Genomic DNA, 22,085 nt, shown 5'->3' with positions numbered 1-22,085 from the left:
AATTATCCTACAGACCGACATGCATAATTGGTCAAAAAATACTCTTTGCGGTTAACCTATTAAAGGGGAATTTATATTCGTGCGGCAGACCCTACGACGTAGCCTACGCACGTGGCCTGTGCCGTTGTTAGCATTTATAGTTGTGCAGTGGTGTGTCTGTGTCACTCTGCAGTCACACCTCCAAAACACTAGTTGGCGGTAGGGTTTCTGTGAAGTGCTGTAAAGAGTAGTTGATTCAAAACACACCTAAAACACATGTTAAACGTGGCGTAATTGAAACAGTTTCATTTTATTATGACTCACATCATTCACAGACAAAGCACTTGTCTTTTGCTGGACACATTTTCCCCACAAATACAACATGCTAATTTTTTTTAGCACATTTTTCTACTCATATGAGGCCAGGGATAACAGCAACATTTAACAATGGTAACATTGCAAAATTCAGCTGTATAAATTAGCCTAGCAATGAGCAAAGATTACCTCTGCTCATATGAAACCAGGATAAATCCCAAGACTTAAAATGCTATTTTTGTGGAGGCTTTATTGTCGTTACAATTTATTGTTTCTAGGTGTGTCATTGATTCGACGCAGAGGTATAAATCCGGCATAACTGATTAACAGTTAACCATTGACATCCCTACCAGCAATAATAGAGAATGTTTAGCAATGCTAACACCACTGGCTGTGCTAACATTGCTAACAGTGCAAACAGGGCTAGTTAATGATGCTAAATGGGGTTTTCAGCTCAAAACTGAGCCGCTTACTCACTGGAGCGACCTGGGGGAAAAACAGGAGGGGGGTACAATGTTTCCTTAGCAACACTGTTGGGTTGGGATGGCGCTACTAGTGGTAATCACTGAATGACCATTGCCACTACAGCTAACTCCCACCAGACCTGGGTGGTGCGCAGTGCAGTTAACTGAGGAGCAGCAAAATTAACCTCTGGACTGACATGTGTAACCAGTCAAACATATTCTTGGCGGTTAACTGAATAACCGTTGATAAAATGCAGCTGTTTACTTCTCTTAAAATCGTACTCTCCTATCAACTCACCTGTCACCGATCACTCCAGCCAGCTGGCAAGAAATCGCATGTGTAGTCAAGACTGTATCATTTCCAAAAACACTGCAGTCTTTCATTCCCTCCGCTCCGTCTCTGTTTGTTTTGGTGCTCTCTTACAATGTGAAGCCCTAATGGAACAAAAAAGAAAAAAAGAGGGAGGGGAAAAAGTCATTACATGACAGTGGCTGGATGTACAGTTAGACCTCAGTTTCTCTGAGCCAGGAGAACGATTCTGAATCCCTGTACTGTATGACAGTCACCCAGTCAGTGTCCTCTTGCCTTTAGGTGACATTTAGGTAATAATTTTGGTAGTTACATTGTTCGATTTACCTGTTGATCATGATTGTTATTAAAAACACAACATAAAAAAACCTGTATGAGCACTTTTTAAATCTCAAGAATCACTCCAGCTTTGCATTTACTACATTTATTAAATAATCAAACGTAATAGATCTGTGAAATCATTTAACTCCAAATTAGGAAATGATGAATTTACCTACTGGTCCTCCTGTCTGCCATGTTGAAATGCCATTTAAAATTTTCTCATAATGTTTGGGTTCCACATGAACATAATTTTTCTTGCTTGAATCTCACCAGTCCCACCTGTTTCCTGCAGGCGCATGCAGAGGCCTTTTTTTCTATCAGGGTAATAAATTCAACTTCTCTTTCTCTGGGATTGTTGCTTAACAGCTTTCCCAGGCAAAAGGCAATTACTCTTATTTTCAGTGCATATTAATGTGCAGACATCTCTTTAATTTCTTATTGTTCATAAAATGGTTTGTATAAATCACACATAAATCTGAGAAACATATTTCACATTTGGTGCCACTTTCATTACACCATTTAATTCGTCAGGACGACCGCTGTGATTGACTCTTTGGCCTTTGGAAAGAGTTGCAGAGCATCTGGACCAAAATAAATGTTTTATTTCTTAGGAATATTTAAGCTGAATTAATGGTTTATTATAAAAGTAAATCCATTGCATGTTTATTCATAAATTACTAACGTTAAAAACTGAAAACTTGTTAGCCTATTTTGAAAGTAAGGAACACATGAACCTTTATGTTTCTCACTTTTATTAAAGGGGAGTTCAGTATTTTTCAACCTGGACCCTATTTTCCCATGTTATTGTGTCTAAGTGACTAATGGGAACAACAGTTTTTGAAATTCGTCAAGGTATTGAGCAAGAGTGCTGCAGCTGGCAGTGGTCGAACAGCCAATTTAACATTAATGGGCAACTGTGCACCATCAATGAACGTCCACTAAAAGTGCTTGTTTTTGCCACTGACAGGCTCAGATTGTTATTTTAAGGATCCCTACAGAGATAGATCTTTTTGTGGAAGACCAAGATCCTTTTTGTTCAACCAGAAACAGCCTCAAAATTACTTTCACCAAGCCAGAAGAAACAGTAATTTTAGTGTGTATAGAGTCCGCATATTTCACATCTAACTGGGTGAATTAAGGGTTTATTTCAATCAAACCAGAGTTGGTCGTTGTTGAAACAGTGGACACATGAACCAAGATGGCTTTTCTAAGTTCTATTTTGTTTCTGTTGACTTTTGATTAAATGTGTTTTAAGATAATAAAATTACTGTTTATTTAAAGGGAGTCTGGTGGGATTGGCGATAGTGATTTTGTGGCTGTTTCTAGTTAAACAAAAAGTACCTTGCTCTTTAACAAAAAGATCTATCTCTGTTGGGATCCTTTCCATAATGTTGTCAGACACTTATAATAACAATATGAGCCTGTCAGTGGCAAAAACAAGCACTTTAAGTGGATGTAAATTGACATAGCTGACATTACCCCAACGCATACATTGCAGCTTGTTCTATGGCTGCGGCATTCTCCTCAACATTGGACCAATTTCAAAAATTGTTGTCTCTATTAGTCACATAGACTGAAAAATATAAGAAAATAGAGTCCAGGTTGAAAAACACCAAACGTGGCCTTGGACAAAGAGAGAAACAGCCTGGTCCCCAAACCCAAACCCAAAAGTTGTTCTTATTAATGGCTTATTATGGGTCTATACCAGTAGTTCCCAAATGGTGGGTCACAAAAGTGGGTTGTGGGTCCGTTCTGAATGGACCGCAAGTGACTCACAAACATGTCAAGTTTGTGAAGGACACTTTATTTTTAAGTACAGTGAATTTCTGGCACAGAGTTTTTATTTTGAGGTAACGTTTCCTGCTGTAGAGTGAGTGATTAACGGACAGGGACTTGACAGAGACAGAAAACTAGATCAACAACATGGCCAAACGCATGTATGATGCTGAATGTATTAAACTGTGTGGACCTTGAACTCATGAGCCCGTGGCTGGACCAGTTGGGAGCCACTGGTCTATACAACATTACTGTTCTTTTTAATAATCAATAAAGCCTTATAAAGCCTTTAATAATGGAGGGTGGTGGCATACAGTCCATTTTTATGTCATCTTCTCCACTGCACTGGCAAGTAGTCACACAGATTTGGGAGGGCGCTGGTTTGAGCTAATATGGACTGACAAGTAGCCAGAGAGAATTCCCTTTCTGTGTGTGCCCGTTATTGTTCCCTGTCACAATCAATCAGAGATGAACCATGATGGAAACACAAAGACCAGAGGGCATGACGAGGTCTACAAACAGGGGTCGTGGCTCTAATGGCTTTGCAGACAGCCCTGTACTAACAAACACACATTACCGGTAAAGAGCAGCCGTCCTCCATGCATGATTGACTTTGAACTTTCGGCAGAAGCCAGCAGAAGTCATGCCACTTAGTGACTTTTAAGTCCACCATTTGTCCCTTTAGAAACGCTCGGTAATAAAACCCAGCGAGGCCCTCTCAGAGTTTCACATAACTGGTGTGCAACTACATTTCACTGTTTACTTCTTCAAGTCAGTATATGCAACCAAAACTGGGGTTCACTCCCAGTAAGAGTAAATAATATAGCTGGTTCTTCCAGAGTATCTTTTCCCATGTCGGTGTAATGGAAGCAGGATGAGGGGGTTCACAATGGCAAGGCCTTCCTTCCCTTACAGAGGCACCAGCTTGGCCTGGGTCGCTGTATTCGTGCAAGGAGTCATTTTGGCTTACGTAGCGGCTATCCACATTGTTCAGCACAACACTCAGAGTGAGAGACGAACGCTGCAGTGATGACATCCTCATTAAAACTGAGTATTCAGTATTTGGTTCTACCAAGGTGGCACCGTTGAATCATTCAGAAGTTGCATCACCTAAATGGATCCAAAAAGAACCTCAGCACATAATTTCATCTCCTCATGCCTCTGTCCTTTAATTGCATTACATCTTTGTGCTGAGCCTGGACTTTCATTTGTCGCAGACGGACACTCAAGAATGGTTTGAAGATGCAGATAAGAACAGTGTTTGCTCCTTCTGAGGCAAAGCTGACCACCTCAACCCCAAACCTGCAATAAACCTATTTCCAGCTCCCGGCTACTGGATGAGCGAGCCGTAATCTGATTGGAGCTCAGGGTCCGTTTCGGGGCTGGAGTCTGACTTTCTCAGAACGTGTGCTCGTCCAAGTCTTACCAATGATGAATTGCATGACACGTAAATGCACAGAGGTTTGGAAAACTGTGTCTGCTGCTATTCCCTGAGCAGATTAACAGATGTGGAGGGAGAGAAAAAATTGAGAGGGGGAAGTGAGAGACAGACACACAGAGGGAAAGTGAGCACGCGTGTGTGTGTGTGTGTGTGTGTGTGTGTGTGTTAGAGAGAGAGTCCTCAAAAGGACTGTTGCTGCAATAAAATCATCAGGTCACATCAGACCAGTTCTCAGGCCCCAGGGTGGAAAGAGTTGTGTAATTCAGCAATGGGGAGAGTGCACACACACACACACACACACACACACACACACACACACTCACATATATATACAAGTCAAGCCAGCGGCCATAGTTACTGGAAAAGAGTGAAGGGGTGAACAAATATGTAAACACGTATCAACTTCATAGACCTTTATAGCTAAACAAATGAATGGGAGGTCTGGATCAAACTACAGCATTATATTACAGCAGAGTGTGTGTTTCCGTGACAGTATTCCAATAATAGAGGGATGGTGTGTGCGCGCGTGTGAAGAGAGGGAGGGAAAATAGAGACCGTGTGAGAAAGCCAGAGAGACAGAGACAGTGTGAGATTATAATTTGCACACCCTTTAAATCAGGATACGACATTATGTAAAATTTATTACTTTGGGAAGAAACCGGCCAAGTTCACAAATTTGGATTACATAAAGCACTGCTGGTGTCGAGCTTCAGAGGCGAGAGATGCCAGAAATACAAAACTGTGGAGTCTACAGTCAGACTGAGTATCTTTTTTGAAAGATAGACACATTTTGAATTTTACAAATCAAAGTCTTGTTCAATTTAAGCTTAGGATGCATTCACACCAACTTAAGTGTGTACTACGCAGGAACTGTCAGCTGCTGTTTCTAAACAGTACCACCAGCAGAAGTTAAAATAAAACCCAACCTCAGCTTTGTCCTCTTGACATTTCAGCTCGCTATATTTGCTCTTTTTTTTTTTTTTCCTGCTGCGTGCGTGATTTTCGTAGCTTCTTCTTGGATGGTTCCTGCCTGTGGTCTGGCACCTGGTCACTACCTTTTTATACAGTCCCGACCTCAGCTGCCCCTTTGCCCAGGAACATCCCAAACACAGCAAAATAAGAATTTTCAAAACATCTTGCCAAAGGACTGCAGTTGAAAATTAGCCAGCTGGCTAACACTGGCACATTTACAGAAATGTTAATTAATGTGTGTTGAAAAAAAGGGTAGACGGCAGGGTGTCTGCAGATAAATACACCGCCACACACTTGTAGTGGGTCATAAGTTATGACTGAGAAGGATTACATCTGTCTGAGTCTATACATTGTTTTTTTAGGAAAATCCTGCGTAGTATATCTTTAAGCCCTTTGTAAAAAACTTTAATTTGAACCGAGTCAGCGTCTCAGTCTGTATCAACGCAGGGGGCTTTGCCAAAACAAACAAACAAACAAAAAAAACAGAGTTGTCCATCTAAAGACTTGAGGCCTGCTCAGCTTTTGCCGCAACACGACATCATCTGATAAAGCACTGCTATCCAATCAAATACGTGTAAGCGCACATTTCTGGTGGATTAACTTTGTAACATGAATGGTGTTTTTCTACTGTTTACCTTTTTGGCATCTGCCTTTAAGAGACTCCTGAAAAACGTGGTATTTCATTTGGATCGGTGTGGTTTTGTGCTTCTGCCAGCTCTGAGTGCACATTCATAATTAATATGATAACCAGCATGCACCTTTGTAAGAATGCGAAACAAAACTCCTGATTTTGGTTTAATGAAAATGAGCAACTTGACTAGAGTTAAAGTATAGGCTCATTTTATTTCTAAAGCTCAGATAATTAAGCAAACTAGACTGAATAATGCACACTACCAGTTTATCTGATGCGTTGCAGGTATGAATGAATACAGAATATACTATGCACATGAACATTGATAGTCTGCCTTGTATGCCTATTTGGGCATCTATTGATGCAAGAATACATCTACCCCCTGAGTAGATCGTCGCTGTTGGACATAGTTTAGGCGTAGTTCATCTTTACATTAATGTATTTTAACACTATCTAGTTGTACATATTTTCTGATATAATGTTATGATAGTGCACAATGGTGCAGTGGTTAGCATTGTCGCCTCATGGCAAGAGGGTTCCTGGTTCAAACCCAGGGTGGGGGGTTCGGGAGCCATTCTGTGCGAAGTTTGCATGTTCTCCCTCGTGTCAGCGTGGGTACTCCAGCTTCCTCCCACAGTCCAAAGACATGCAGGTTAATTGCCGACTCTAAGTTGAATGTGAGTGTGAATGGTTGTCTGTTTCTATGTGTCAGCCCTGTGATAGTCTGGCATACCCCGCCTCTCACCTAATATCAGCTGGGATAGGCTCCAGCACCCCATGACCTCCAACAGGATAAGCGGTTATGGAAAATGAATGAATGTTATGATGGTCAATTTGTGGGTAAAAGTAATTTGAAAATCTGCAGGGGAAGTCATTAGTCGCGGTTGCAGCCATGCTAGCGGTACAAGGAGCAAATAATTTTGCAAATCACTCACAAAAACAACAACAACAAACATCTCTATTTGAAGTTACAATTAGGTGTGAGGTCTCTTGTTGATTTAATCTCGGGGTTAAGGCAAAGATCAGCTTAATAAACAACTCTTCAGGTTACAGTTTTGCTAGCTTATTGAAAAAGTGATGAATGAGACCACCCAGTGTGAGCCGACAAGACCGCACATCACACACACCTGAATGAAAAACTCTGTTTTTCAGGAGTCCTGTGCCTTTAGAGGCATGAATCTGTCACACAAACTGAATTTACTTTTCTTTGGGGTTATGATGGCTCACTTTAGAGCAAACTTTAGACAGCTATCTGCTGTTTTACTGACACAAAATTACTGAGATAGTTCACTGAATTTATGACATTTCTCTTTCGTTATCCTTTAACCGTCACTAGTGGCCCAACCCTTTCTCCGAAATCACAGTTAGGCTTTACAGTACTAATTTGCAGAAGCAAATATGTTTTGACTACGTTTCGATGATCATATCTGCAAAATGTTGATTAACAAAATATTAATTTGTTTTCTCTGCAATATTATGAAGCAATATAATGGCTGCTTGTAATGTTTTTATGATTGGGCACCGAGCTCTTGGTTAAGGTCAGAGAAAGATTGTGATCTTGGTTTACAAAACGTCTAGACTGACTGGGAGCATGAAACAAGATGCATTTACTTTTTCAATATGTATAAAAGAAAACATCATCTTTTCCTCACCTTATGCAAAATGTTTTTGTGGCCTGAACCTAACCACATGTGGGCTGTAGACTGCTGCATTTTGTGAGTTTAGTGGTATATAAATGTAATTTCTGGTAGTCAGGGTTGTGTGAATTTAAATAATAACTCTATAAAAAATGTCTGTTCCCACATTCATGTGACACACAGGATGACACAGAGAGTCAAACTGCACGACATCCTGACAATAAAACCATAAAAAGGACTCTTTTGTTTAAGGAATCTGTGTAACACTGCTGGCAGATGGGTTTAAGTTTCCTTTAACTCGTTTATTTTGTCTCTCTTTAGTTGTAAACACCTTCTCCATTCACGTCAAGTTACCAACTACTTTATAAACCCTCAGAGAAACATGAGCATAGAGGATAAAGCAGGCTGGCTGTGCAGCATTTAAAGCATCCTGCTTGTGTGTTCAGCTGTGTTTCTGTGCTCGCACGTGCACACATAAGGGTCGTGAGAAAAAGAGAATCCTAAATCATGTGGACACCTGAGCGGTAATTCTCGTCAGATTACCCTCTAGGTAACTTTAACACCGGCTTACTCCCCAATCCTCATCCCAGAAGAACAAACCAGATTGATGAGGGGAGTCAGATCCTTAACAGCCTCTATTACAGCTGCCTCCGCTCAAACAGGTAATGGAGACCGTGTCAGCGGGGCGCCGTTCCCTGCACAAGCTCCAAAATGAGGACTTAAGTGGTTTTGCTAAGTTTATTATCTTTCTGCCTGTCTGGGCATACTGCATGTTCTCACAGTTACTGGGGATCAAACTGGAGAAAATAGCTGTGCTGCAGTCTCTCCGCAAAGAAGAAGAGATTTATGCCACTTGGACAAAGGCTAAGGAACACAAAGCGTAAAGTCAATGAGCTGCAAGAGGCCTCGGCAGATGTAAGAAACGCTGAAAATAAAGGCTTTTTGACCTCACTTTCAGCATGCGAGCTTGCCTTAGAAAAACACTGGAAATACCAACAGGCCAAACACAGGTACACTGCAGTGCCGCCCTGTGTGTAGTTACATGTCATTAAAATGGATTGCACCTAATGTTGGTCTATAGAAAAGAAACTCTGCAGGTGTTTCATATACTGTGGAGTTTGGAATATATTCTGAACAAATGAAAACCAGGTATTTCCTTAAAAAATCTTTAAACGAGTGTCTACAGCAGAGGTTTATACCACCTACACGTTTGTCATAAAACTTAATATAATAAGCATAATATTCTCCAGCTGCAGTTGAAATGTGTGTAAAGTGCCTTTTCCAGCCCAATTGTCATGGTCTATATTTAAATCTGGACCTTGTGCATACATCTATGGGCTGTAAATTTGAAACTGTGTCATCGCAGGTCTCGGTAAAAAGAAAAAAATCAATGGTACAGCTGCAGCTCGACCAGAATGTTGCTGCCAGAGTCCTTACTTACAAAACCCAATCTCCAGATAAATGTTTGCATCGTATGTTTCTGGAAACCACGGATACGTTACATTTGTACATTAATTTGTAGCGTATACTTTAAAACTTTCTGTTTATTAACAATGCTGTGGTAAAGATCGTAAATACTATATTGTAGGCAACTGGACTTGCTTGCGTTTCTTGAGGACGTTTCGTCTCTCATCCAAGAAGCTTCTCCAGTTCTAAATGACTGGTACTGAGTTGCAGGCTTTAAAACCCTGTGTGGGTGTACGACTCTAACGAAGAGCTCACATGTGACCCCTACGACTTTGCAAGTGTTAGCACCCACACAGGGTTTTAAAGTGCCACTAAAAATACTCAGGTTCACTAAAATATACCAAGGCTCTGTAAAAAAAAAAAAAAAAAAAAAAATTCAGGTTCACTCGCTGGGAAACACCTCCATGTGTTGGTTAAGAACATCGAGGTTCAGTAAGACAAACACCGCTGGGAAACACCGCCATGTGTTGATAAAAAGCGCCCAGATTCTGTGCAACAAATGCTGCTGGGAAATGCTGCGATGTGCCACTAAAAACATTCAGGTATAGTAAAATACACCCAGGTTCGCTGCCACAAATGTCGCTGGGAAACGCCTTCATGTGTTGGAAAAGAACACCCAGGCTTGGTGCCACAAACACCACTGGGAAAAACCGCAATGTGCCACTTAAGACACCAAGATTCCTCCGCCTCCACATGACACATTTATTGTCCAAATGCCATTTCAAATGTGTTCTTCAAGGAGCAGTGAGCAGGGTTTAGTGGCATCTAGCAGCAAGGATTGCAGACTGCAGCCAGATGAAACTCCTCCCATGTGCCTAGAGTGAACTCCCAGTTACAATTCCTTTAGTGTTCATTGTTTAGGAGATTTTTACTGGGAGCTGGGAGCTGAACTATCTGCAGAGGTCTCTCGAAGCAGTTTCACATTAAATTTCAGTGTTTTTCTGACACTGTTTGGCTTGTCCCAGAGCGGCTGCTAACTATGGTGGACAACACGAAAATATGAAACCACAAATAGCCCTATCCAGAGCCAGAGTTTGGTTTGTTCATTCCAGATCCCATGGACAAAGCCCCATTCTCTATGTAGATATAAATGGCTCATTTTAAATTAACAAAAACACAACAAAACATATTTATATTCCATTTCTGCCGATATATCCCCTTAAATCCTACACACTGGACCTTGAATGTCTTACGCTTAGTGTACTTCTGCGCCCTCGTAAAGTGCTTTGAATTGCCTTGTGTCTGACTGGTGCCATATAAATAAACTTGCCTTGTAGTTGGACTGTAGATGCCACACAAGCTGTTACACAAATCAAGGATTTGGCCTTTAAACAAGGACTGTTGAACAATAAAAGGTTGTTCAGGAATCAGGCTACCAGTGATGAGCCATCAAAATGCAGTCAGAGAGTATCTTTGGTCTGGTACACTTTGACAAAAGCAACAAGCTCAAATGTGCACTGGAGTTTCCCAAGTGAGGGAAAGTATTTAACAATAACTGAACTGTTTGAATGTTCAGCTCGTGGATTCAGCAGACTGCTCTGCTGGACTTTTGTCCATTAGCATACACAGCCTAACGCCAAAATTACTCAACTAAAGTGGAAAAAGTCAAATTTGTACATCTCTAATAGCGCTGTAATTACTCTTCTATTAGTAACTAGATATTTCAGCCTCTGTGTTGCTGAGTAACCAGCAGAAGCAAAGACAGGCTGTTCGTCCACAAAGTCAATGAGAAACATGTTTGGTTTGTGCCTCCCCATTAATCTGCACGAGACCTCATGACTCCTTCGGCTGGCAGCGCTCCATAGGCGACAGGCTGTCTCACACAATGTGTGTGTGTGTGTGTGTGTGTGTGTGTGTGCTGTAATGTACAGCAGGCCCAAAAGCCTCCATGGAGGTTTGTTCTTATGTGTGTGTATGTACGTATATAGGCAGTATTAGTGTTTGGGCGTTTATACATAAAGGTTCAGTTTCATTTATAGGGCCCACGTCCCAAACTACTGCAGAGCACTTCACTACAATAAAAACTCTATTCTACATGTCAGAAGCTACTTGTGTTGGTAACATACACGTCTCAAAACGCTAGTCTGAAACTAACTATGACACAGGCTTTGGGAAAACTAACATTAATGTGCTGCTTTGACCGACCTCCACAGTTTGTATAGAAGAGCTTATAAACATACAGTCGTAGGAATTTATGGTGGCCTTGAGGGTCAAAACAACATTTCAGAAAACACTACAACATTTAAAAATGTTTCATGTCATTTCCTCTTACTAAGAAATGCTGTGGTGTTTTGGGAAACGTTTTGTTTTTTTAAGTAAGTTTTTCTGAAATGTTTTGTTTTTTGAAATGTTGTAACACTTGGAGTGTAAGCACTCCAACTTAGTTCATTTAGTTTCCTAAATTAGTACACCTACAGCTGGATGACGGAATAGCTTGTATATGATCGTTAACAGTCGCAGTTTTAAACTAAGATTTAGGGTGCTTTCACACCTGCCCTGTTTGGTTCGGCTCATTCAAACTCAAGTTCGTTTGCCCCCTAAGTGCGGTTCGTTTGGGCAGGTGTGAACACAGCAATCACACCCAGGTGTGCACCAAAACAACCGGACTGAGACCTTCTTGAAGAGGTGGTCTCAGTTCAATTACAAATGAACTTTGGTGCGGTTCGTTTGTGGTGAGAAAGTGTTCCGACCTGGATCTGAACCAACTGCAGTCACATGACACATTGTTTGAGTTAAACATGAGCATGTTACAGTCCTGGAGGATTATTAATGTGCACCTCCTCCTGTACTGCCTTAATATGCACATTCAGCACATCCAATGCATCAAAACATTGTTTTCTAGTTGGAGCCGCGCCTCGTTTTCAAACTGTATGGTTTGACTAAAATGAACAATGACAGCAATATAGTCCACGATGAGCAGCGCTAAAATCAACCTGCGTAGTTGTCCCTCCATTGTGACATTAGAAAGTGTCACATTTATCTTGCAAGTGTACTCTTCTTCAATGTTTTGTTTACTTCCTGGATTCTTCCCACATGGAAATTCGGACCAATCAAGAGCAGCTTTCTCACACAAGGCATTTGATCTGGTCTGCTTGTAAATGCTGCTGTGAGAACACAAACCAACTCTAGGCAATTACACAACTTTGGAACAAAATTAGTCCCTGATTCAGACCAAAGCAAGACAACTCTAGGTCTGAAAGCACTCTTAGAAAAAAGATCATAGTTTGGGTTAAAATAAGTATGTTTGTTACTAACATAACATCATGTGGCATAAGTCATGCAGATCACAAGATGTTTATTGACATACTATGTTACACTGTTAAAGCAACTCAACGTTGACTTTTGGTTTCAACAAACACCCATCTCCCGGATGAAAGTCCTGTTTGTTAGCCCCATCCACCATACGCAGACTTTGTCGTCCTTCAAACTACATCACCTGACTCTATTCTTTGTGGCCGTTATAATTACTGTAGCCTCCAGCAGTTGCTGCTTAACAAAACATGTGAATATGACTTGTAATTTCCACATGAAAAAACGACCTTTGTGATCGTATTTTGGAGGACAGTCTGGATTTAAACCTTGACAACAGAACAGTGGGCCTACTGGAGGTTTTTCTATGTCACGCGGTAGCAAAATCAGATAAAATGGCCAGCGTGCGTGCGATCCCTTGACTCACTCGTGTAGGATTTATAATCTATAACTCACTATAATATTTAAACAAACATTGCATAGTTATCAAGCCACATCCTGTCATCACTGTAAACAAAAACTAATATGGGCAGTCCCCTCTCACATTCCCACTACATGCTCCAACACACCACAATGAGATGTGGACTTGGCAGGCTGCACTCTGAAATACAGTCGCTGATGTCCTGATGGAAACGGCCTCACAGGGAGCTCAACTGGAAGTGTCCTCTTGACTTATGAAGGTGTTTCCAGTGAAATAAATGCCTCTAAACAAACTGTTACTTGTTCAGTTCCTCTGTTCTCAAACGCTCAGATAATCTAATCTGTCCAGATGGCCAAATCGGATCTGTAAAGATACAAAGTAAGATGTCTTCTTCCTCTGTCACTGCTGCTCACCCCTCCATCTGCAGACCCCAGTGCCATTTCCCTTTGTGTTCCCTTCCAAATGAAATAGTGGTTTCACTGTGGCTGTAAACGGAGCCGATCAGCTGTGCTCAGTTATGTTTGCAGGAAGGCAAATAACAAACATCCTCGTAGTCAAGCTGCAGGCCGTCCAACGGTCCACTTCTCCAGCCCAGTGACTAACATGTTTCTTTTATTACACGGATTAACATTTAAATGCAGTTTTATCTTTTCAGCACCACAAACATAATCAGTGTAATGGGAAGCAGAAACCCACCCTGCGTTAAAAAAACAATCCTTTTACTATTAAAATTTCCAAAGATGGAATAACAAATAACATTTCCACTTGAGAAGCTTTATTGAGTAATTCAGCTATTTTAATTAATTTCTCAAGTCAGTAATTTTATTTTTTACGGCATTATGTTTTCACTTACTCCTTGGCATATTTAAACAGGATCCAGTGAGCAAAGATTTGCCAAACTAACACTGTAAACCTGCGAAGCATACTGATGAGAAACTCTCCCTTCTCACAGTATCACCAAGCTCTAAATGATCTGTCGTACAACAGGAGCCAAACTGACATTTGTCCAGCAGCAGGACATGTTTGTATTTTTCCTCTCTGTTCCTTCATGTGAAGACAGTTGTGGGGCCAGTGTGCCCATCAGAGACAGGAAATCACTGAGATATTTGTTGCTGCAACAAAGACCGTGGTTTAAAACAGCTGATTTTGTACGACTCCACACTACATGCCACAGAACTTCCATCCACGTTTAAGTGATAGGCACCAAATCAGCAGGTACCTCCAAATAGATAATAGGTTAATGTTTGGTGTAATGGTGTGACATCTAGACAAGATGGCTGCCAAGCAGCAGATAGCAGCAGACCACTGTTTGAGATAAACAAAAGCAGGTGTTTTTTAATGACAGGTCGGGACATGTCCAGCTGTGTATGTAGTGACAAAAGCAGGTATTTTTTAGGGACAGAGTGGGATATGACCAGATGTGTGTAGCAACAAAAGTGGGTGTTTGTATTGACAAAAGCAGGTGTTTTTATAGTGAAAGATAAGGACATTTCTAGCTGTGCTTGTAGCGATAAAGGCAGGTATATTTTAGCAACCATTTGGGATTATCCAGATGTGTTTATAGTGACGAAAGCAGGTGTTTGTAGCAACAAAAAGGGGTGTTTTTTAAGCATCACTTCAGGACTTGTCCAGCAGTGCTTGTAGCGACAAAAGAGGGCATTTTTTTTAGCAACAGTTCGGGATATGTCCTGCTGTTCGTAGCAACAAACGTAGGTGTTTGTAGCAACAAAAGCAGGCATTTGTTGCAATAAAAGTGGGTGTTTCTAAAGTGACAGTTAGGGGCATTTCTAGCCATGCTTTTAGTGAAAAAAGCAGGTATTTTTCAGCCATTGTTTGGGATATGTCCAGCAGTTTGTTGCGACAAATGCAGGTGTTTTCTAGCAACAAAAGCGGCCATTTGTAGAGACAAAAGCAAGTGTTTTTTAGCGACTGTTTGGGGCATGTCCAGCTATACTTGAGGCAACAAAAGTGGGGTTTTTTTAGTGACAGTGTAGGATATGTCCAGCTTTTTGTAGCGACAAAACAGGATGTTTTTTTGACAGTTCAGGACATGTCCAACTGTGCTTGTAGTCACAAAAGTGGATATTTTTTTAGCAACATTTTGGGATATGTCCAGCTGTTTGTAGCGACAACAGTGGATGTTTTTTAAAGTGACAGCTAGGGATGTTTTTAGCTGTGCTTGTAGCAATAAAAGCAGGTATTTTTTAGCGACCATTCAGGATATGTCCAGTAGTTTGTAGCAACAAAAGACAGTGTTTTTTAAGCTATAGTTTGGGACATGTCCAGCTGTGCCTGTAGCGATTAAAGTGGGATATGTCCCCATTCGGGATATGTGAGACTGTTTGTAGCAACAAAAGTGGGTGTTTGTAGAGACAAAAGCAAGCATTTTTTAGGGACAGTTCAAGACATGTACAGCTGTGCATGAAGTGACAAAAAAGGTGTTTTTTAGAGATAGTTTGGGTCCAGCAGTTTGTAGCGACAAAAACAGGTGTGTTTTTAGCTACGGTTTATGACATGTCCAGATGTGCTTGTGGCAACAGAAGTGGGTGGGTTTTTTTTAGTGAAAGTTCCTGACATGTCCAGCTGTACTTGAAGCAAATTACGTGGGTATTTTTTAATGACAATTCGCAGCTGTACAGCTGTGCTTGTAGAGACAAAAGCAGGTGTTTGTTGGGCAGTTCATGTTGTATCCAGCCAGTGTCTGTAGCCACCAAACTGGACATTTTAAGCCAAAACACATTCTCATAACCCTAACCACATCCCCTTAACCTAACCACATATTACAACAGCATTGTCAAAAAAAAGTAAAATTTAGACATAAAGAACTGGAAAGTTTTAACATACCTGCTACATATGAAACATACAACATATCTGAGGGCAAAGGCAAATATCCGTGGTTTGTAGAAACATACAATGCCAATATTCAATCTGGCAATTTGTTTGCCTTTCAGGCATGCAGACTGCAGGGTACACTAATAATTGGGTCAGTACTGAGAGAAAGGAAAGACATATTCAGTTTTATAATGATTCTCATTCTTCAACCCCATTAAATTTTAGTAGGTTATCTAATAGTGGAGTTATTTAGGTACTACTTGATTTTTCCTATGCTTGTTTTTATTATTTAAATTGTTAAGAAGCCACCCACAATGTTGTATATTGCATATGAGTGAAAAACAACAAAAAAAATCTGTTTTTTTTTTTAAATAATTACTTAAAAATCAGAAAAAATATTCAAACTCCTCACTCATAAGTGCAGCAGTATATGTTGCCAAGCCATGCAGGCACAGTATTAGAGGACTGCTGGGACATTAGCATTTAGTAGGTTTATTCTAATTTCCAGAATGAAACTGGCTCATAAGTTTTCCAGAATACGTTCAGTTTGCACGCCAGCAGCCTCTCTGCTCTCACTCTGCTCCTCTACAGTATATTTATGGTGTCAGCACTGCTAATTTTAGATTGTACGTGAGGCGTAGAAGAGAAAATATACGCCATCACATACACTGCTAAGGATAAGCAACACTTTGTCACAGTAAGTCAAACAGCACAGTGAGTTTGCTTACAATGAATTTAAGTTGCAAAGACTCCACTGTGACCACTGGCACTTTGTTGTCAACGTGGTAACGTAAAGAAGAATGAGATATCTACGACGATTGGTTGAACGCTTGGTACATGTTGCACTTAAAAAATATTTTCCTCAGCAGGCAAAAATAGAAACTTTAAAGACCTGAGATTTTGTGTTAATTACAGATTAAATTACAGTGTGAATCCCAAGGACATATATTTCTTAAACCTCCAGCGCACTATGCATTTTGAGAAGTCAGTAATAGCAGAAGTTTATGGTTGTTTAGGATAAAACTTAATCCTCTGCAATCTCTGTAACCCATTGTATAACCCGCCATTATCCAGCACACTTTCACATGGCCTCTGTTTTTGTTAATTTACTTTCCACTATTATATATGGTTTACTGTACACCTGCAATTAACTTTGCCCAAAGCTTCCTCTTTTAGGTGTTTTGATTGTTTGGATAATTACAACTGCCACCAGGAAACGTTTCCATGAATGCATTTTAAAGACACCTCTACTTTTCATTTTCCGGCGACATCACAGTAACGTTACTCATGCTTCAGCAGGATTTTCTTTTCAGCCTTGACAATTACACCTTGTCTCCCTTGATTACGTCAGATCGGTCATACAGGCCGGGTTCTTTCATCAGTGCTGTAAATGCAGGCAGACACCAGAGTCGGACTATTTTAGAGTCCCACGACGGCCATCATTTCTCCTTCTGGTTCAGATTTCACTCCATCCATTACAATCTGATAAGAAATCAGTGCTACTAAACAAAAGCTGGAGATCTAAGAGCAGTCCTCCCTCTATTCAGGAAATAAAACTGTCCAGAGACGCTTAAAAATGAGTTTACAGTGAAATGTATCAGGGAATTTCCATGGAAGAATCTCCCTACCCCTTTTAGCTTACCCTAAAATCATGTGTCCGTTGCCAAGAAATGCTTGACGATAAGATGTTCACATCTTGCCACTGAAGTCTGTTATTCCTCAGAATAAGTGTTGTGACTTTAGATCGAGGTCTGTGTTTGAACCGTTTTCACCAGCCTGAATTACTGTGAGATCTACAGTCTTCAGTGCCCGCTCTCGAGGGGGGGAACATCTGTTATCATTTTTTACTTTTAATGACATAATGTTTTAATGTGGGGTTCACCCATACCTCCTGACACACACACTGTGCTGATTCACCAGCATTTTTGAGTGAACAATTGAGCCAGCAGGTCAACCATCAAACACCAAGAAGATTACAAACTTACCGTACAGTCAAAGAAACTGGTACCTCATTCTGAAATTGATTCTGTCCGTCTGGCTGGAGATCTTAAATCACTCTGTTACTGCATGAATGATAAACCTGGGGTGGGCTGGGGGGGGGGGGGGGGGGGCAGGGGGGGGGGGGGGGGGGGGGCGGGGGGGCGGGGGATCTTTAGGCAGAGACAGCATCTTATGTCAAAGCAGGGAACCTTTGAGATGCAGCTCAGCACTGTGTGTCAAGGTTTTTATTGTCATATATCTCTAACAAACATTGTGTTTTGCATAGGCGTCTTGTCGTAGCATTTTTTGGGTTGAAATAATTTGATACACAGTTTTGAGCATTTTTAACCACTCAAGAATTTATTTAAAAATGGTCAAAATCTTTTCAAAATACCAAATTAAGAAACCAAGATATTAAGGAACATCAAGGAAAAATCCATGCTGTGATTTGGTATCGTAAACCTTTGACATTTGGAGATTTCTGTAAGTACCGCATATTTTGGCAATTGGATAGCGAACACTTCTGTTCTGGAAATTACTCAGACAATGTCAATATACCTATAAAAGCCATCCATCCTCCGAATGCCTGAGGTCTCTAGTTTTTGGTTGTAAAGTTACATGAAGCTGTAGTCATAACAAGTCTTTTATACAGTGGTGTCCATTCAAGAACTGTCTCACTACAATGACATGGCTGCAATGAGGGCTAATATATTCACGCATAAACTTGGGCTCACTGAATCCACAGGACTCTCAGCTTTCCAAAAGTATCAAATTTATGTACTTCAAAGACTATTAAAAGACCCCAGTATTTTCAGTAATTTTCAATACAATGGTACCCCCCCCCCCCTCCCAACAAGCTAGCATGACATGGTTGGTACCAATGGATTCTTTAGGTCTTCTACTTTCAGTTGAAATCAGTCTCTTTACTTTAGCTTCCGACTCTTAAGGCCCAGAAACACCAAACTGTGACAACCAAGGCTAACTGTTGTGTTGCCTCACTAAGCCTGTGTCTCCACCAAAAAGTTGCACATGAGCACACTGCAAAGACTACAGCAAACAGCCAATTAGCATGTACGCTCTGCCCCTGCTTGACAGGAAACAAATCTCCATAGCAGCAGGCGGTATTCGTAATTCATAAAAGGAACCTGGAAGACTGACAGGACTAATTCAAGATGCTAGTTAGCAAGTAGTAAGCACATTAACAACACAACGCGATGTTGAAAGAACAAATGGCATTTACCATGCGGCAGCAAACACTAACACAAACAATTACTAACTGTTTCTGCTAAAGAGCTCAATGCCTAAAAAAACTTTGTTTTGATCTCACTCTCTCTTGACTTCAGCTGTTTGTTTGCTTTCCTCACATCTGTTTCTCTTCTCATGTACTGAGCTGAACTGCCAATCACAGTGATTTCTCTCACCCACAGGCTCTGCCAGATCCTATGCCAATTCAACATGCTCAATCAGCTAAAAAAAAAGCCAGCAAAGTCTGACTAGTGCCAACAGTGACGGACACACAGCAAAAACTACGGCGAAACTCAGGGATGCTTCAGACAGCTCAACACCAACCCAGTCTCATTCCAAAGTCACTGAATAATGGTGCTTGGGCAATCACCTCTGGCGTCAGACACTGACGAAAGAAGCGTCCTTTCATGTCAGCAATGATATGCAGCCAGTCGCCGTTATTGTGTAAAGGTGCCCGGCAGTGTCAGGGGGAAATGCGACTGGACAACAAAGTAAGTTAAGGGGGAGAAAAGTCTTAGTAGGACAGGTGGGAGAGGTGGTGGATGGGTCCAACAATCTTTCACCTGGGAGGGTGGTGTATGCCTCCCGTTTGAATGTCAAACCAAACCCTGTTACTTCTTTCTAAACCTAACCATGTGCATTTGTTGTTGAATAAAAAAAATGTCAATTTGCGGTGTAGCAACCTGTACACTACCTGTGAAAACAGAGGTGTATTTTGAAAACAGACAATGCATCTTACAGGCTAAAGGTGACACTACGTACCAGAACGTCAACAACAAATGCACCCAGGGTACCTTAATCGTCAAACGTTGATGTGGAAAGTCCATGACCAAGCATCAATATGTGACAAGGTCTAAGTGAGAATGTGTTGCTCAACACTAAACGACAGCCCACCGTCACTTTAATGCGTCAAGGCCCTTAAACCCAGTAACATCAGCCAAGATCACCGGCAGTCCTGTGGGTCTCTTAAGGTTCCTACAGGCTGTAAGATTTTAGCAATCTTATTAGTTTAGCGCAGGCTACACTGTGCGACATGGATCTAACGAACTTGGATACGAAATCAAGTTTGATGTATGCAGACTGTACGATGACAGCGCCTACTGAATCGCAGGCTACAACGCACGATGCAATAGCGTCTCATACTGAATGCGCACGTATGCTACATGGGTCATTGCTTCTCCAACTGTGAAGCACAACATAGAGGGTCACATTATTATTAAATAACCTAAAGTTTTGTGGACACTATATACTACGTTGCATCTGGATTTGCTAGCTGCCAGGTTGCTCACCTAGCAGCTGCAACTCCACCGCTATTTTCTTCCATGCTCTGTCCTTTTTTACGCAATCATGGTACGAGCTGGAGGAGATATCAAACAGGCAAGGCGTTTTCCTCTTTACTGGAATCCCACACATTTCTTTTAGCATGTTTTGCCTCCATGGCGAGCTGCTATACGTCTGTTTGTTTGGGTTTAGCACCAGTGGGTTATTTCATGCTGCATTTCTATCATCTGGTTAGTAGATGTAGCTCATAACAGCAGTCACACTGTGAGATGGTCAACCCAAATTTCTGACACTGCCAATTGTCTGACAATTTCTCCCAGGCTGTCTTTGATCGCAAGACAATTACAACAGCCATCCTTGAACATCTCTTACTGTGCTATGTAGGACCACCATTTTAGAGTCACGACCAAAGATATCACCAAGTTTCTTTCACGATGGTCATCTTTCGTCTGGGACAACCCAAGATCACACAGTGTATACCGGGCCTTAAGGGTTAAAGAAAATCAGTTTACTGCAGCTCTTTAATCTACAGATGTAGAGGCAGGACCCCCTCCCCACACACTGTACAGCATGAGTCAGAAAGTAAACAATATCTATGATGAATTTCCCAGCAGTGGTAGGTGTCCCATACATGCTGGGTGGCAGTGACATTCAGGCGTCTGCTGGTTCACTGATAGTTTGCTTACTGTTGCTATCAAACAACATTTATCACATGTATTTGATAAATTAATCCCAGGGCACGACTTCTCCTCCAAATGTTAGGCCTCACACAGAGAGTGCTGTGCTTGGAGGCAATCAAATGCAAACACGTTGTGGTTTTACTGATAGGTTCGAGTCAAAAATGTGTCATCTCCCTAATACGAGCTAAAGTATCAAAGAAAATAAAACCACAGTCTTACATAATCACGGCCCCTCAGCACTGATCAATCACGGGTATTCAAATGCGACTGGGAGTGGATCCCACATAAAGATTGCAGCTTCAGACTGAAACATTGACAATTACGGAGCGCAGCGCCAGAGCTGCTGGGAAAAAACTTGGTAGGGAACATAATCTGGCAAAGTTGAGAGAGGCAGTGAATGTGCAGGTTTATCTCTGCCCAGAATAATGGCCCCCGGAGGTTGTCTCGCAGTGTCACCGCTCTCATTAGCATGTAGCTGCTCACCATGAGCACAGTTGTCTTGCCTTGGGGGATCAGGGGTGCGTGGCCCCTCATCTGGCTCTGATTTACAAGAATGAAGGTGGAAATGTTTTTTTTTTTCTTCTCCCCCCTCTTTTTTAAAGTGGGCAGAAAAATAAAACGTTCATTTCGGCACTCCTTCTCATTTCAGCTTCTCAATTAGCTTTCTTGGACTGTCAGCGTTTTGGATGCTTTCATTTAAAGGAGGTTACATGAACTCAACCATGCAATTGCCAATTTAATCACCCCTTAATGCCAAGAATTTACAACAAAGAAAAAGGAAAGGAATTCAATTTCATGTCCAGCTTTCATCTTCAGAAAAGATCTATTACTGTATATAAAAGTCAACTGTACAGGATTATGTGACAGGACACATGATTAATGCACCGCTTTGAGGAACTAAGAATAACCCTCTGAGAAATTACCCATTTTCGTCTTATTTTCATCACAATTTGAGCCCCTCACTCAGTATCTTAATTCTTCCCCCCATCTGCACCTTTGATGAACAAAAAGGAGTTTTGCTCGGAGAGTAAACAGAAACTAAAAGTATTTTATTCTAACTACAGACAAGATTTCCTGTTTGCAC

At 41.2% G+C, this 22,085-nt stretch overlaps 1 protein-coding gene across 2 annotated transcripts in view; it reads right to left on the bottom strand.

Moving 5' to 3' along the window:
• The window catches only part of LOC117270869 (steroid hormone receptor ERR2-like), a 215,311-nt gene that overhangs the window by 144,484 nt on the left and 48,742 nt on the right, over positions 1-22,085 (bottom strand). For both annotated transcript variants that reach the window (XM_078173784.1, XM_033648813.2), the window contains one exon: positions 1,057-1,193. The gene's annotated coding sequence lies outside the window, so the exon portion shown is untranslated. The remainder of the gene's footprint in view (positions 1-1,056; positions 1,194-22,085) is intronic.

The sequence above is a fragment of the Epinephelus lanceolatus genome, chromosome 13 (assembly GCF_041903045.1).
Source record: "Epinephelus lanceolatus isolate andai-2023 chromosome 13, ASM4190304v1, whole genome shotgun sequence".
Lineage (NCBI taxonomy): Eukaryota > Metazoa > Chordata > Actinopteri > Perciformes > Serranidae > Epinephelus > Epinephelus lanceolatus.
This window is presented reverse-complemented; position numbering and strand designations above follow the sequence as displayed.